The sequence below is a fragment of the Pan troglodytes genome, chromosome 2 (assembly GCF_028858775.2).
Source record: "Pan troglodytes isolate AG18354 chromosome 2, NHGRI_mPanTro3-v2.0_pri, whole genome shotgun sequence".
NCBI lineage: Eukaryota > Metazoa > Chordata > Mammalia > Primates > Hominidae > Pan > Pan troglodytes.
This window is the reverse complement of record NC_086015.1, coordinates 98855367-98874322: the sequence shown is the minus strand read 5'-3', so window position 1 is coordinate 98874322 and position 18956 is coordinate 98855367. Positions and strand designations below refer to the sequence as shown.

Below are 18956 nucleotides of genomic sequence, written 5' to 3'. Positions count from 1 at the left end.
CACAATAAATCTTGCTGCCACTCACTCTTTGGGTCCACACTGCCTTTACGAGCTGTAACACTCACCGCGAAGGTCTGCAGCTTCACCTCTGAGGCCAGCGAGACCAGAAACCCACTGGGAGGAATAAACAACTCCAGATGGGAGGAATGAACAACTCCAGATGTGCCACCTTAAGAGCTGTAACACTCACTGCGAAGGTCTGCAGCTTCGCTCCTGAAGTCAGTGAGACCATGAACCCACCAGAAGGAAGAAACTCCAAACACGTCCGAACATCAGAAGGAACAAACTCTGGACACACCATCTTTAAGAGCTGTAACTCTCACCACGAGGGCCCGTGGCTTCATTCTTGAAGTCAGTGAGACCAAGAACCCACCAATTCCGGACTCATTTTGGTTACCACGAAGGGACTATCGCCTATTGCCGAGCGGTAAGACTGTCACCTATCACCAAGCAGTGAGTACCATTGGACCCCTTTCACTTGGTATTCTGTCCTATTTTTCCTTAGAATTCAGTTAAAAGCAACTAGCGCGGCTGCTGGACTAAAGACATGGGTGTCAGGCTTTCTGGGAAAGAGCGCTCTAACAACCCTCGACTCTTCGGAGTTGGGAGCGTTGGTTTGCCTGGAACCAGCTTCCGCTTTTCCTGTACTTCTGGGCTGAGCCGAGGGTCGACAGAGAGGAAAGCCATTCAACTCCGGGGTCCCGACAACAAGTTGGTTGACCCTGCAGCCATGAGTGGAACTCTCAAAGGCATGTCACCCAAGCGAGACTCGCCCATCTATCCTATCTATCCTGACCCTTGCCCCCTGGGTCCTAATGCCTGCCAGACAAACTTCATCTTGCCTCTCTTCTCTGAGGCTAGTCCCGCTTCTAAAACTCAATCCCTGTCTCTGGTGCTTTTCTAGTTTCTCCTATGAGAATGACTTCTAGTATAAACTACAAGACTGTTACCTTCTTTAAGCACCCTGGCTCACCAATTACAAAGACATAATTTTTGCCCAAAGCCCCATCATAAGGGGGACTACCTGGAATTTTAGGATCCCTACTCAAACTAACAGGCCTAACAAAAGCTCTTCCTGAAGCTAGGATATGGGGAGCCTCAGAAATTGTATCCTTCCTATTCATATAAGTGAGGAAAAATGGTGTCACTATTCCAACCCTGGAGATCACTTCCCTCCCTCAGGGTATGGCCCTCCACTTCATTTTTGGGGCATAACATCTTTATAGGACAGGGGTAAAGTCCCAGTACTAACAGGAGAATGCTTAGGACTCTAACAGGTTTTCAAGACCGAGTCAGTAAGGGCCACTAAATCCCATTTTTCTTGGTACTCCTTGTGGTCTAGGAGGACAGGCAAGGGTGCAGGTTTTCGAGAATGCATCGGTAAGGGCCACTAAATCTGACCTTCTTTGGTCCTCCTTGTGGTCTGGGAGGAAAACTAGTGTTTCTACTGCTGCATTGGTGAGTGCAACTATTCCTATCAGCTGGGTCCAGGGACTGTTACAGGTTCTTAGGCAGGGGTTGTTTCTGCTGCTGTGTCAGTGAGCACAACTATTCTGATCAGCAGGGTCCAGGGACCATTGTGGGTTCTTGGGCAGGGTGAGAAACAAAGCAAACCAAAACTGCAGGCAGTTTTGCCTTTCAGATGGGAAACACTCAGGCATCAACAGGCTCACCCTTGAAATGCATCCTAAGCCATTGGGACCAATTTGACCAACAAACTCTGAAAAAGAGGCAGCTCATTTTTTTTCTGCACTATGGCTTGGCCCCAATATTCTCTCTCTGATGGGGAAAAATGGCCACCTGAGGGAAGTACAAGTTACAATACTATCCTGCAGCTTGATCTTTTCTGTAAGAGGGAAGGCAAATGGAGGGAAATACCTTATGTCCAAGCTTTCTTTTCATTGAGGGAGACCACACAACTATGCAAAGCTTGCAATTTACATCCCACAGGAGGACCTCTCAGCTTACCCCCATATCCTAGCCTCCCTATGGTTCCCCTTCCTATTAATGATAATCCTCCTCTAATCTCCCCTGCCCAGAAGGAAATAAGCAAAGAAATCTCCAAAGGACCACAATCCCCTCCCCCGGGCTATCGGTTATGTCCCCTTCAAGCTGTAGGGGGAGGGAAATTTGGCCCAACCTGGGTACGTGTCCCCTTCTCCTTCTCTGATTTAAAGCAGATCAAGGCAGACCTGGGAAAGTTTTCAGATGATCATGATAGGTACATAGATGTCCTACAGCATCTAGGGCAAAACTTCAATCTCACTTGGAGAGATGTCATGCTACTGTTAGATCAAACCCTGGCCTTTAATGAAAAGAATGTGGCTTTAGCTGCAGCCCGAGAGTTTGGAAATACCTGGTGTCTTAGTCAAGTAAATGATAGAATGACAGCCGAAGAAAGGGACAAATTCCCTACTGGTCAGCAAGCCATCCCCAGTATGGATCCCCACTGGGACCTCGACTCAGATAATGGGGACTAGAGTCATAAACATCTGTTGACCTGAGTTCTAGAAGGACTAAAGAGGATTAGAAAAAAGCCCATGAATTATTCAATGATGTCCACCATAACTCAGGGAAAGGAAGAAGATCCTTCTGCCTTCCTTGAGCAGCTACGGGAGGCCTTAAGAAAATATACTCCCCTGTCACCCAAATCACTCGAAGGTCAATTGATTCTAAAAGATAAGCTTATTACCCAATCAGCAACAGATAATCAGGAGAAAGCTCCAAAAGCAAGCTCTTGGCCCTGAACAAAATCTGGAGGCATTATTAAACCTGGCAACCTTGGTATTCTATAATATGGACCAAGAGGAACAGGCCCAAAAGGAAAAGTGAGATCAGAGAAAGTCAGCAGCCTTAGTCATGGCCCTCAGACAAACAAACATTGGTGGTTCAGAGAGGACAGAAAATGGAGTAGGCCAATCACCCTGTAGGGCTTGTTATCAGTGTGATTTACTCGGACACTTTAAAAAAGATTGTCCAATGAGAAACAAGCTGCCCCCTCATCCATGTCCACTATGCTGAGACAATCACTGGAAGGTACACTGCCCCAGAGGATGAAGGTTCTCTGGTCAGAAGCCCCCAACCAGATGATCCAACAACAGGACTGAGGGTGCCAGGGGCAAGCACCAGTACATGTCATCACCCTCACTGAGCCCTGGGTATGTTTAACTATTAAGGGCCAGGAAATTGACTTCCTCCTGGACACTGTTGCGGCCTTGTCTGTTAATCTCCTGTCCTGGATGACTGTCCTCAAGGTCTGTTACCATCCAAGGAATCCTGGGACAGCCTATAACCAGGTATTTCTCCCACCTCCTCAGTTGTAATTGGGAGACTTTGCTCTTTTCACATGCCTTTCTTGTTATGCCTGAATGACCCACACCCTTATTAGGGAGGGATATATTAGCCAAGACTGGAGCTATTATCTACATGAATATGGGAAACAAGTTACCCATTTGTTGTCCCCTACTTGAGGAGGGATTCAACCCTGAAGTCTGGGCATTGGAAGGACAATTTGGAAGGGCAAAAAATGCCCGCCTAGTCCAAATCAGGTTAAAAGATTCCACCACTTTTCCTTATCAAACACAATATCCCTTAAAGCCTGAAGCTCATAAAAGATTACAGGATATCGTTAAACATTTAAAAGCTCAAGGGTTAGTAAGGAAATGAACAGTCCCTGCAACACCCCAATTCTAGGAGTACAAAAACTGAACAGTCAGTGGAGACTAGTGCAAGATCTTAGACTCATCAATGAGGCAGTAATTCCTCTATATCCAGTTGTACCAAACCCCTATACCCTGCTCTCTCAAATACTGAAGAAAGCAAAATGGTTCACAGTTCTAGACCTCAAGGGTGCCTTCTTCTGTATTCCCCTGCACTCTGACTCCCAGTTTCTCTTTGCCTTTGAGGATCCCACAGACCACATGTCCCAACTTAAGTGGACAGTCTTGCCCCAAGGATTTAGGGATAGCCCTCATCTGTTTGATCAGGCACTGGCCCAAGATCTAGGCCACTTCTCAAGTCCAGGCACTCTGGTCCTTCAGTATGTGGATGATTTACTTTTGGCTATGAGTTTGGAAGCCTAGTGCCAGCAGGCTGCTCTAGATCTCTTGAGCTGTCCAGCTAATCAAGGATACAAGGTGTCTAGGTTGAAGGCCCAGATTTCCCTAGGCAGGTCAAATGTCTAGGCCTAATCTTAGCCAGAGGGACCAGAGCCCTCAGCAAGGAAGGAATACAGCCTATACTGGGTTATCCTCTCCCTAAGACATTAAAATTGTTGCAGGGGTTCCTTGGAATTACCAGCTTTTGCTGACTATGGATCCCCAGACACAGCGAGATAGCCAGGCCCCTCTATACTCTAATCAAGGAAACCCAGAGGGCAAATACTCATTTAGTAGAATGGGAACCAGAGGCATTAACAGCCTTCAAAACCTTAAAGCAGGCCCTAGTACAAGCTCCAGCTTTAAGCCTTCTGACAGGACAAAACTTCTCTTTATACGTCATAGAGAGAGCAGGGATAGCTCTTGGAGTCCTTACTCAGATTTGTGGGACACCCTCACAACCAGTGGCATACCTGAGTAAGGAAATTGATGTAGTAGCAAAAGGCTGGCCTCACTGTTTAAGGGTAGTTGCGGCGGTGGCTGTCTTAGTGTCAGAGGCTATCAAGATAATACAAGGAAAGGATCTCACTGTCTGGACTACTCATGATGTAAATGGCATACTAGGTGCCAAAGGAAGTTTATGGCTATCAGACAACCACCCACTTAGATACCAGGTGCTACTCCTTGAGGGACCGGTGCTTCAAATATGTATGTGTGTGGCCCTCAACCTTGCCACTTTTCTCCCAGAGGATGGGGAACCAATCAAGCATGACTGGCAACAAATTATAGTCCAGACTTATGCTGCCCGAGATGATCTCTTAGAAGTCCCCTTAGCTAATCCTGACCTTAACCTATATACTGATGGAAGTTCATTTGTGGAGGATGGGATATGAAGGGCAGGTTATGCCATAGTTAGTGATGTAGTCATACTTGAAAGTAAGCCTCTTCCCCCAGGGACCAGTGCCCAGTTAGCAGAACTAGTGGCACTTACCCGAGGCTTAGGACTCGGAAAGGGAAAAAGAATAAATGTGTGTACAGATAAAAATTATGCTTATCTAATCCTACATGCCCATGCTGCAGTATGGAAAGAAAGGGAGCTCCTAACCTCTGGGGGAACCCCCATTAAATACCACAAGGAAATTATAGAGTTATTGCACACAATGCAAAAACCCAAGGAGGTGGAAGTCTTACACTGCCAAAGCCATCAAAATGGGAGGAGAGGGGAGAAGAGCAGTATGAGCAGCTCTCAGAGGCAGCTGAAAGGAAAGAGACAGAAAGTCAAAGAGAAAGAGAGGTGCAAGTAGTAAAGAAAAAACTGTACCCTATTCCTTTAAAAGCCAGGGTAAAGTTCTGTCTACCAAGCCAAGGTATATTCTTCTTAAGTGGAATGTCGACCTATATCTGCCTCCCCACTAACTGGATCGGCACCTGCACCTTAGTCTTTAACATTGCCCCTGGAAATCAGACCCTATCAATGCCCCTCAAAGCTCAAGTCCATCAGCACAGATCCATACAACTAATACCCCCACTTATAGGGTTAGGAATGGCTACTGCTATAGGAACTGGAATAGCCAGCTTATCTACTTCATTATCCTACTACCACACGCTCTCAAAGGATTTTTCAGACACTTTGCAAGAAATAAAATCAATTCTACAATCCCAAATAGAGTCTTTGGCAGCAGTGACTCTCCAAAACCACCAAGGCCTAGACCTCCTCACTGCTGAGAAAGGAGGACTCTGCACCTTCTTAGGGGAAGAGTGTTATTTTTACACTAACCAGTCAGGGATAGTACGAGATGCCACCTGGCATTTACAGGAAAAGGCTTCTGAAATCAGACAATGCCTTTCAAACTCTTATACCAACCTCTGGAGTTGGGCAACATGGCTTCTCCCCTTTCTAGGTCCCGTGGCAGCCAACTTGCTGTTACTCACCTTTGGGCCCTGTATTTTTAACCTTCTTGTCAAATTTGTTTCCTCTAGAATTGAGGCCATCAAGCTACAGATGGTCTTACAAAAGGAACCCCAAATGAGTTCAACTAACAACTTCTACTGAGGACCCCTGGACTGTCCACTGGAACTTTCACTGGCCTAGAGAGCTCCCCTCTGGAGGACACTACAACTGCAGGGCCCCTTCATCACCCCTATCCAGCAGGAAGTAGCTAGAGCAGTCTTCAGCCAAATTCCCAACAGCAGTTGGGGTGTCCTGTTTAGAGGGGGGATTTAGAGGTGACAGCATGCTAGCAGCCCTTGCTCGCTCTCAGTGCCTCCTCAGCCTCAGCGTCCACTCTGACCGTGCTTGGGGAGCCCTTCAGCCCACCGCTGTACTGTGAGAGCCCCTCTCTGGGCTAGCCGAGGCCAGAGCTGGCTCCCTCTGCTTGCTGGGAGGTGTGAAGGGAGAGGCATGGGTGGGAACAGGGGCTGCATGTGGTGCTTGCAGGCCAGCACAAGTTCCAGGTGGGTGCAGGCTTGGCAGGCCCCACTGCCAGATTGGCCAGCCATCTCTGCCAGCCCCGGGCAGTGAGGGGCTTAGCACCGGGGCCAGCAGCTGTGGAGGGTGCACCCAGTCCCCCAGTACTGCCAGCCTGCCCACACCGTGCTCAAATTCTCACCAGGCCTCAGCCACCTCCCTTTTGGGCAGGGCTCGGCACCTATGGCTTGCCATGCCCTAGCCCCCCAGCTTCCCCTGTGGGTTCCCACATGGCCCAAGCCTCCCCGACGGGCACTGTCCCCTGCTCCCTGGCACCCAGTCCCATTGACTGCCCAAGGGCTGAGGAGTGTGGGCGTGTTGTCTGGGAATGGCAGGGAATTCTGCCCGCGGCCCTGGTGCAGGATCCACTAGGCAAAGCCAGCTGGGCTCCTGAGTCAGATGGGGACCTGGAGAACTTTTATGTCTAGCTAAAGGTTTGTAAATGCACCAATCAGCACTTTGTGTCTAGCTCAAGGTTTGTAAATGCACCAATCAGTGCTCTGTGTCTAGCTAATATAGTGAGGACTTGGAGAACTTTTGTGTCTAGCTAAAGGATTGTAAATGCACCCATCAGCACCCTGTGTCTAGCTCAAGGTTTGTAAACGCACCAATCAGTGCTCTGTGTCTAGCTAATCTAGTGGGGACTTGGAGAACTTTTGTGTCTAGCTAAATGATTGTAAATGCACCAATCAGCACTCTGTGTCTAGCTCAGGGATTGTAAATGCACCAATCAGCACTCTGTATCTAGCTAAAGGTTTGTAAATGCACCAATCAGTGCTCTGTGTCTAGCTAATCTAGTGGGGACTTGGAGCACTTTTATGTCTAGCTAGAGGATTGTAAATGCACCAATCAGCACTCTGTGTCTAGCTCAGGGATTGTAAACGCACCAATCAGCACCCTGTCAAAATGGACCAATCAGTTCTCTGTAAAATGGGCCAATCAGCAGGATGTGGGTGGGGTCAGATAAGGGAATAAAAGCAGGCTGCCTGAGCCAGCAGCGGCAACCCGGGTCCCCTTCCACCCTATGGAAGTTTTGTTCTTTTGCTTTTTGCAATAAATCTTACTGCTGCTCACTCTTTGGGTCCGCACTGCCTTCATGAGCTGTAACACTCACCACAAAGGTCCGCAGCTTCACTCCTGAGGCCAGCGAGACCACGAACCCACCAGGAGGAATAAACAACACCAGAACTGCAGGCCTGCCGCCTTGAGAGCTGTAACACTCACCACAAAGGTCTGCAGCTTCACTCCTGAAGCCAGCAAGATCACGAACCCACCAGAAGGAAGAAAGCCTGAACACATCCAAACATCAGAAGGAACAAACTCCAGACACACCATCTTTAAGAACTGTAACACTCACCGCAAGGGTCCGCGGCTTCATTCTTGAAGTCAGTGAAACCTAGAAACCACCAATTCTGGACACACTATTCTTAGACAACTTTTTGCCTTCTCCTATATTCATGACTCATGTTGAAACCTGCATGTAGCAGAATACCCAAATTTTTTTTTGGAAAATATTGGGAAGAAAAGGGAAATGTAGTTGTTTTCTGTTTGATAAAGATCTTGCACTTCTGAACAACTGTTACCCACATTTATCACTACTAGCAAACTGTGTTAGGGTTCTTCACAGAGACAAAACCAGTTTATTAGGGAGGATTGGCTCACATAATTACATGACAAAGACCCAAAATAGGCTGGGGAAAGAGAGAAGCTGGTACTGGCTCAGACCAAGTCAGAAAGCCTCAAAACCAGGGAAGCTGACAGTGCAGCCTTCAGTCTGTGGCCAGAGGCCCGAGAGCTCCAGGAAGGCACTGGTGCAAGTCACAGGGTTCAAAGGCCAAATGACCTGGAGTCCGATGTTCAAGGGCAGGAGAAGAGGAAGCGAGCATCCAACAAGGGAAGAGAGAGCCAGAAAACCCAGCAAGTAAGCTTATCCCTCTTCTTTCACCTGATATTTTCCAGCTGTGCTGGTAGTCAGTTGGAATGTGTCCACACACATTGAGTGTAGGTCTTCCTCTCCCAGTTTGTTGACTCATTCAGTCTCCTCTAGCAACACCCTCACAGACGCACCCAGAAACAATACTTTACCAGGCATTTAGACATCCCTCAATCCAGACAAGTTGATACCTAATATTAACTATCATAATAACCAAACCAAACATGACATGGGAAGGATAAAGGGTCTTCCTACCATCTTTGAGGTTGTCAGTCCTGCTCTATGAAACCAACCTGGTATGTGAATTTAAACAATTTTACATTTCATACAATTGTATCAAAATCCTACAGAGTGTTTAAGTGATAGAAACAAGGCTTCGGTTTTTAGAACTATGAGTATTTACCTTTCAAATGTTCACATATGCATTTAAAGGAAAATTGGAAAATAACGTTTTTGAGCTGCTGGCCATATGTTGTTATTTCTAACAAGCTAAATTTAAAATAGGTATAGAAATGAATTTCTATACCATTATCCAGTTTTCTTAATACCTTTTTATTGTCCAAATGTCAGAAGTGAGATAAAATAGAAAGTATTTTCATTAGTATTTACTTCAGTTGATGAAACATCTAACATTTTATTTGAAATTATAAAAATTATTTTTAAATCCCTCATTTTTCTGTATATATTATTTAGATAAATTGAAAAATATGAAAATATTTGAAGCGCAGATGTACTTTAAAATAATTGCACACTTTGGTAGTATATGATTCAAACGTAAGTTTTCACTGTAAAGCACAGTGGAGGATTTCATAAAATTGTAAATAAGTACCATTTATCTGGGTTAGAGTTTGCAGATGCATATAGCAATATTTTATACTTATTGAAGTGTTATAACAATATTTTTTATTATTTATTGCCATATAGTCTTATAAAAACTATTTTTTCCTAATACAGAAACATTTTTACTATGAGTGCCAGAAAAAAATGAATATTAAATGTTTACGTATCTATCTTGCTCTCAAGTAGAGGTTTTGATAATTTTTTAAATGGCATATCAATATAATTCCTAAATGAATTTTTAGTAAGGATGATGGATTCTAGTAATGTACCATAAAGAACAGGGCAATTGAGCAATTAGATTAGTATGTAGATGGTAAAATATTCAAAGTTTTGCCATGCGTCATGAAGGCCTATCATTCTGTAGTGAGTTTTTAATGTAAATTCAACTTCCATGTGGACCTCCATAAAGAATTGCTTCTTAGAATCACAGAATAGTGTAGAACATTTTAAATAATCTGCTGTAATTTTCCATTTTGGAAAAAAATAACTAAATGCTGACACACTAAGAGCATACTTAAATCCACATTGGTATTTGTGGTAGAGTAAGGTATAAGACTCTGATAGTCTAGCTCCCACATATATATTTTTACAAGTGATAATGTTTTAGATTATTTATTATGCTACTTAAGATATATATGTTAGTATATATAGAAACACTTTGTGAAATGCATACATTGTCCTAATATGCCAATAAAATCTCTCTAGAATATATTTCAATGGATCATTGACTGTTTATGAATCAGTGACTGGAATTATTAAAATTAATAAATGCAATGCAACTCTTTAAAAACATATACTCAGTAAAAACTTGATTAATAAAATATACAATATTCATAATATTCATTTATATTTATTTAACTCTACATGTATTATATTATTAATAACCTTCTAAAGTTGTTTTTAACATTTAGATAAGTAAAAGTGCTTTTATTCAGTTATCAATAAAATATACCCCAAATGCCTATGCATTTAATATTTATTAATCCTTTTGAAAAATGAAATATAAATAGTAATTCAAAAATTTCTAAATTTTCAGCAAAATTAATTTTTGAGATTAGCATGTTTAATATATATTTAAATATTTTTAATATATGTTATAACATGTAGTATAATTATAATAACATAGTTTATAATGATAACTGAAGGATTTGACTTAGGAGAAATTACTAATTGTGGTTACTAAGTGAATGAAATAGTTGGATTCATTTACTAGTCTATGTACTCACATCCTTGTTTTGTTTGGTAAGTTTTAGTTACAATGTCTATTTTATTTTGTTTTTCTAAAAGATGTGGTAGCCTTTAACAGAGTAGTATATGGTGGTTGTTTTTTTCAGGATGGCTTCCATGTTTCCGTGGATATGGAGACGTCTCATCTCAGCCAACAGCATAATGCAAAAGAAGAGAGAGAGGAAGGGAGAGAGAGAGAGAGAGAGAGACAAAGCAAGGGAAAAAATACATTTTTAAGAGGAAGTAGTTATATAACAATGTGAATTATTTTCCAAGAGTATCTCATTGAGCATCACCTGAAATGTAGACATTTCTACTACAATTTGTAGATGCCGTGTGGTGGAATAAGTACTGCAACTGGAGTTAGAGGACCTGCTCCAGAAATACCTGTCATCTTGAGTGTAAATTTGGGCATCTCATGAATTATCCAGTCTCAGACTATTCATATTAAAATGCATATAATGGTACTGCATTTTTTTTACCACAATCTTGTAATTATTGTGTGAAATCAAGGATATGAAAATACTTTATAAGATAAAATCTGGAACTCTGTTTACCATTAGAAGTTTTATAAATGTTAAAATTTATTCATCTTTCTGTAGATCTATTTAAGACATTTGTATATTCTTGGTCACTGAAAGTAAGAAGATAGTGTATGAAAATTTTCTTACTTGAAATATCTGGTTTGATGTTTGGAACATAAGACACATGGTATATTTAGTTATATGAAATTCCTGAATCATCTGGTTGTTTTGGTTATTTCCTTTAATAACAACATATATAAATCACATCAACTAATACCTTACACATATTAGATACTCAATAAAATGTTGAAATCACACTAAATATCAGTCCCAACAGAAAAGCAGTTTTTAGTGATTCTGCCAGTACTATCAGACTATAATTCAACATTTTATCTCTTTACTATATAAAGCACTTCTTCCTTAATTATTGTTTGCTCTTCATTTAAGACCCTGAATAAGAATTATGCAAGTGTGGTGAAGTGTAGAAGGGAATTTAAAAATGCCTTCAGTATTTTTTTGTTTTCTTTACTACCAAACAAAAAGCAATACTAGGAGTTAGCTGGCATATGTAATACTTTGACATTTGTAATCACCCTTGTTCTCTAGCGCCAGTATTATTTGGTGAGGGTATTGCATTTTGTGATTTGGTAGGAAAATTAATTCTCTTGAACATCCTCAAACTTATATTTTTTTACCTGAAGTGTGAATTTAGATGGCTCTATGTTATGTTGTATCACAAAAAATTTAAGAATACCAGCTGGACCCAAAACCTGCTTAGACTTTTTACTGAGTCTGTATTCTGTTGTTTACCAGATTATCACCACTTATAAATTCAGTTTATGCAAAACAGAAAGATCTTAAAATGTAAAGTAAAGAGACTTAATAGTCCCTACAATTTTCTCGGCATTTGCATGAGAATCATATATGTTTCAGTGTTTAAGGAAATACAATTTATATTAAATAGGATGCATTCTTAATAATAAAGTTAATCAGTTAATTTTTGAAATAAAAATAACTAGTACTTGTGAAGTTCACATATGCTTTGATATCTAATAAAATAATATATTTTAAATACAAATTGTTTCTGAAATAATTAAACATAAAATGAGATTTGGATCAAAAAATGCTTTCGGTTGGTAAAAAAAAATATTTCATTACCATAATGTTCTTCCTTTATAAAAATCTTATAAGTGTGGATGTTTTATTTACATCATCTTTTAGTTTTTGCTATTTCTGTATAGTTACTACATATCTGCCCCCCAATGATGGAACTTGCTGGGCCATATTCTCGTCTCACAATTAGACACACACTTGACAATGTAAGTACCTGTTGAAAAGCCATAGGATCATAGAATGTTGTGCTCAAAGGGACTTGTAAATTGATGCTGTTAAATTTTTTACTTGAATGGAAACATCAGTTTCCATCACATAAGAGCAGTGAAAATGTAATTGCCTAGTTGCCACTGAACAGGATGATTAGAATTCACCTTTCTTATTGTTCTCCTTTTTATCCACCTTCTTATCCCCATCCTAGTGTGGTCTGAAATGCACCAATTCCAAGAACAAGCACTCTGTGGTAGATTTGATTTAGCTGAAGCTCAGAGAGATGAAGCACATGTTAATAGTCACACAGCTATTAGTGACAACCTTGATTGGAATTCAATTGCCTAGTGTCCAAATATATTATCCTTACTTCTTTATTGCATAACGTCAGCAACCAATGCTTTATTCTTGTAGACAGTATGTCACTTCTCAGCACACACTGGCCCCTATTTCAGGTTTCCAGATTTTGACTGTGTGGGGACATTGCAAGAAAGAAACAAAGTAGTAATGAAATATATAGTATATGGCAGAGTTGGTAATACATTTTCTAGAAAACCCCAATTTGCTGCACAGACCAGCGTTAGTAATAAGTTAAAATATAGAACCATCAATGTATTTAAATGTCGACACAACTGTCTCTTTTCTATTTGGGCAATACAGTTGCATTCTGTTTCCCGGGTATCATGCTCTAGAACTTATCACTATATCCCCCAAACCATATTTCCCAAACTGAAATATCTTCTGTGACAGACATTGAATTGTTTCCTATTATGTATTTTTTAATCTTCCTTGGTTACAGTATACCTGATTTTTTTTCTTTTCAGAATGTTAATTGTTCAAGGAAAAAAATAACATTCTAATATCTCTTAAAAATACATTTGGCCCTGCAACTTAGTTGTAGGCAAACAAAATACTAATAGTAGCTGTTAGGACTTCGGGGAAGTCTGGCTAAAGAGGGTAGGGAAAGCTGGGTCCTCTCTTCTTCTGTCCTCTCTTCTACTTGCACTTTCTATTTATCTTCCTAATATCATGTGTGTCTTTGTACAATCCGTTCTCAACACAGCAGCTATATTAACTGTTACAAATGTAAACCAAATGATCATCTCACTTCTCTGCTTAAACACTTTCAGTAGTTTTCAATCACACTTAGGTTAAGATCCAAATTCTCTATCTTGGCAAATAAAACCCATGTGCTTTCCCCCTCTGTCTCTCTGAACCCTTATTAGTCTTTCATTGTCCTGGTTCACTAGGCTTTAGAACTTTTGCAGGTTCTCAAATGTGCCAAGATCCTTTCTACTCATTTTGCCCTGAATGATCTTCTTTTGATATCCATGGCTGGCTCTCTCTTGTGAAAGTCACCTCCTTAGAACTTTCCCTCTGCCCAATTTAAAAAACCATCCAATCACTCTTCTTTTGCACTGTTTTTATTCATTATGTAACGTGGTGTTCTCTATGGACAACAGTACTTCATTATGTGCTTATTCACTGTAACTAGTCACAAGAGCTACCTGAAATGTATAGTTATTTGCATGTATCTCCTACCAACGATATTAAAGTATAACTCCAACCTGGAGTCATATTCCATATCTGTTTCATTTTTAGTTGCCAATTTTTTAGTGATCAATTGTTTTACCCCTTGAGTCATGTCCCAAAATCATTAGCAGCTGGTATAAGGCAAGAACATTCTGCTGCTTTATTTCAGTATTTTTCAATTACACTTAATTCACACTCATTTTCTTCACTCTCTTAGGAGCTCTTTTTAGTATATCAAATGAATGCCCTCCCAATACACCTGGGAGGGCATTCATTTAATATACTAAAAAGAGCTCCTAAGAGAGTGAAGAAAATGCACTCCCTTTAAATTTAAAATATTTATTTATGTATTTGTAAATATATATTTATTATATATTTTAAATGTTTTTATTTATATGTTTAAATATTTATAAATGCATAAATATATTTACATATTTATAAAAATGTAAATATATATTTTTATATTTATAAATAGAAATATATACAAGATGTATTTATATATTTATATTCATGTATATATTTATATGTATGAAATATATAACACATATATATCCTTTAATAAAAATAACATCATTTTTTATGTTTGTTTAATTTACATAAATTCTATTATTAAATATCTTTACATTTTCTATTTGTAATACTCAGAGCAATGCTGTGAGGTCTATCTCTATTACATTAAATAAATCCAATTAATTACTTCATTGTATTACATGGTATTCCATTGTAAGCAAATACCATTTTATACTTCACTTATCTAGAGATAAAAACTAATTTGTGTTTTTTTATACCATCACATCTAAAATTTTATATCTCAAATTTTTTTCTGTAAGTCCTATACTGGACAAATTATAACTGAAAATGATGGATTTACAACATCAAAAATTAAAGATTTGTGTTCAATAAAGAACACTATGATAATAATGTGTTATTGGCTGGATAATGGACTGGAAAAAGATATTTGTAACATCCACAATCTATGAAGAAAGCAAAGGTATAACACACGAGAAATTTAAGACCCCATAGAAAAAACATAAATGAGTACAGAATTCGTGAGTAGGCAGCTGTTTTGCTTTAGTTTTGACCTGTATTTTTTACCAAATGCATTGGCCTTCCATTAGAAATATGTCAAATATAACACACACTACACACCACACACACAAACACATACACACACCACTCAGTAATAACTGAGTGAATACATGGAAAAATTAATGTACACATGAAATATGGCATTATGTAGTCTCTTACATATACACAGGTATATGTAAATCTAGTCTCTTATTTAACTCAACATAAATATATATTAAAATTGGATCTATGTCATAAAAAATTAACAAATAAAATCTTGGGCTAGAATATCATTCAGTTCCACATGACATCCACTTAAGAACATAAATTTTACGCTTAAGGAGGCTGAGACAGGTGGACCACCTGAGGTCGGGAGTTCAAGTCTAGCCTGACCAACATGGAGAAACCCGTCCCTACTAAAAATACAAAATTAGCTGGCGTGGTGGTGCACGCCTGTAATCTCAGCTACTCAGGAGGCTGAGGCAGGAGAATTGCTAGAATGTGAGAGGCGGAGGTTGCAGTGAGCCGAGATTGCGCCATTGCACTCCCCTTTGGGCAACAAGAGCGAAACTCCATCTCAAAATATACAAAATTTAATGTTTTATTAAAGAGAGCAAAATAGCTTTAAAATTTTTGTTTTCATAAAATGAAAACTTCTGTTCATTTATTCACCTCCTTCTTCATGATACATGATGCTGTGCATGATGACTCTTTCTACATATGCATAATGTTGTGCATATCTTTTGTTGTATACGATTTTGCAATTTAAAACCATTAGGTTTATATGCTATAATTTTTTATTTGTTATCTTTGCCTTGGTACTGTTAAAATGTGCATGTTTGATGTATAAAATGGACTCCCCATGTCTAACCGTGATGAGTTAAAATAGAACTAGTCTGCCAGAGTTGAGTGAGCAAGTGGTTACATACTCTGTGTTCTCAGAAAGGTGTTGTAAAAGTGTAAGAGGACTGCCCTTTCTATATAATCAAGCCAACCAGTTTCTGCTGTAGGTACTAAGAAAAATTACAGCAAAGCCTCTCTCATCATTTTAAAGAAACATCGACAGAGACTTCTGGTTTAGGGCTTGTAAATCAACCAATCAGAGCTTACCTGAACCAACCAATCAGAGCTCACTGTACTGACCAAACAGGACACAGCTGTGGTGACCAGTTAGAACTAAGTAAGTTGGATTTTTTCATTTGCATAAACACACTTGATTGGGAACCTGGGTAAGAACTATTGCTTTAAAACCTAAACCCTCTCTTTGTTCTCTAAAATACACCTTCACTTTACTCTGAAGGCTGCATCTGTTTGCTAACTGTTCACTGGAATAAAGCCTCTTTCCTCCAAATTACTTTTCAGATAAATTTGGTTCACTGTATTCATCATATTTTAATTTTATTACTTGATATTGCATTGTATATCCTAATCCTGTAAATGACTCTTTTAAAACAGAATATCCCTTTGTATTTTACTCCGGCCTCTTGACCTTGGTTCTTTGAATTCATCACTACTTGATGCTCTTGAACAGATGACACAGAACATTCTGTGGTATATAATGGCACTTGGAATAAGTCTGTAAGTGACAGAGTTGATTGTAAGTTATTGGTCCTTCCCTCCCCTCCCAGCAATGTAGTTTGCTGTTAACAAAGCTAAACAAGCAAGTATCATACAGTAAAAGGGAAAGAAAAATAGCTTTATCTTCATCATGAAAATGCCAATTTTTAAGGGATTGTGTTTATATAAACAAAAGAGCTAAGACTTCTACAGGTAATAGAGCAGGCTGTTAACCTTGGGCTATATCTTTTGTGGTGCTAAAGAAAGTCAGTTTGTTTTAAAATTATTAAGTTCGTTTTTCTACCAACCTTCAAAAACAAGACTGCAGATAAACTTCATAGCATTTTTTGAAGAAAATATATCATGTCTTTAAAAAAGAATCTGGATTCTCAGGTCAGCAGTAAAGCAAAGAAAATTACCTCTGAAGCAAGACCCAAACGGAGGTCACTAGCAATTCTCCTATATGTTTTTCCTAAAATTAAACTACAAATACTATAAATAATCGGTCATGAAACTTGAAGGAAATATTGCTTACCTAACACGGTGACCCCTGAAGTGACTTTCTAGATCAAAGTGGCACTTTATTCTCAGAAATAGGACACAAACAGCATGCTTGTGTTCAAGGGGAAAAAATAAGGTACTCTAGTGTCAAATAGAACCAACTAAAATGAATGCAGTGGTGAGTTAAAACTGTTTCCTTAAAGCAGAGAGCCAGGTTTTCTTAGCTAATAGGTTTCTCTGCATACTGAAACTTCAGTATTAATTTTTAAAATTTATGTTTGCTCATTTTAAAAAGAGGTATTAATATTCATAGCACAAAATTAAAAGTCTACAAGAAGGTATTATAGAAAATAAATTTCCTTACCATTTCTTCCCCAAGCCATGTAATTCCCTACCCAGAGGCCACTTTTAATACCACCTTTTGTGTATCCTTTCAGAGAGATTCTATCTCATATGTTAGAACAGGGATGCATGGCAGTACAATCTCAGCACTGTACAATCCAGGGACATCATTTATATGTATTAGGATGTAAACGATGCTTCTAAAGTGGTGCAATCGAGGAGCTCTTTTATCAACAGTCACGTATTTACACACATTGTAGTATAAACTTCACCCTGTTCTGCATTCTTTCTTCCCTCCCCTTACAGTATTTCATAGTAATAGATATAAAGTTACCTCATTTTTAGTAGCTTTGTGGTGCTCCAGTTTATAGATATACTATAACTTATTTAACCAACATTTACTTTATTAATTGATTTAAATTGACAAAAATTGTCTATACTTATGGTATGTATAATGTTTTGAGATATGTATACATTGTGGAATGTCTAAATGAGGTTAATTAACGTATGCATTACCTCACATACTTTTCTTTTTTTGTGGTCAAAACACATAAAATGTACTCTCTTAACAATTTTCAATATATTGTTTCAAACTGTAGTCACTATAATATACAACAGATCTCTTGAACTTCTTCCTCCTGTCTGACTGAAATTGTGTATCTTTTGACCATCTCCCAATCTTCATTCCCTCCAGCTTCTGATAACCACTATTCTGCTTTAACCAACTTTTAAGAAAGAGTTAGTGTTTTATATTTAAAGCAATGCTGCTATAAATTTCTTACACATATTTATTTCACATATGCTGGTATATCTACAGGACAAATTCTAGTAATTTGAATTTCTGTCTCAAAGAGTATATGTATTTTTGATATTGAAAGTTATTATCAAATTGTTTTAATAGAGCTTACCCAGTTATAGTCCTACTGACCAACAGTAGAACATTTTAATTTTTGATCCTCATTCTGATAGGCAAGAAAGTGTATTTCAATAAAGTTTTAAGTAAAAATTATAAACCAACACATCCAGGAAATTCAGCAATCCCTCAAGGCAAGAAAATAAAGATAGATGTATATGTATATAAAGAATTACATTTTAAATTATAACTTCACAATTTATAAAATTTTACCAAAAAAAGTAAATTATACATTTTAAATATATGCAATTAATTGTACATCAAATATATCTTCAGAAGGTGTTATATAAAAAAAGATAATATTCTATAAAATGGTTATTGTAAATATGTCATTTTATGTAAGAGAACTTACTCTATTTGGCTGGTCTAGAATGGCCTTGTCTCTCATCTTTTACCTAGCTATCCTGGGCATGTTTTCATTTTTGAAGAAGCAAGAGTCACAATAGACCATGACATTTTCAAGTTCCTGCTTGCATCCTCATTTCTAACATTCTATGAGTTAAAGAAAGTTAAATGGATGGGAGAGACCATCCCACTCCCAATGGGAAGAGTGAAGAAAAGAATGACCAAAACTACCCGCTTATTTTGAGGCTGACATTAAAATACAAGTTTTACAACCATAATATGAAAT

The 18956-nt window shown here is 38.8% G+C and overlaps 1 pseudogene; it reads left to right on the top strand.

Annotated features, from left to right (window-relative positions):
* Positions 1-1642: 1642 nt before the first annotated feature.
* Positions 1643-2747, top strand: LOC134809491 (uncharacterized; annotated as a pseudogene).
* Positions 2748-18956: the final 16209 nt, after the last annotated feature.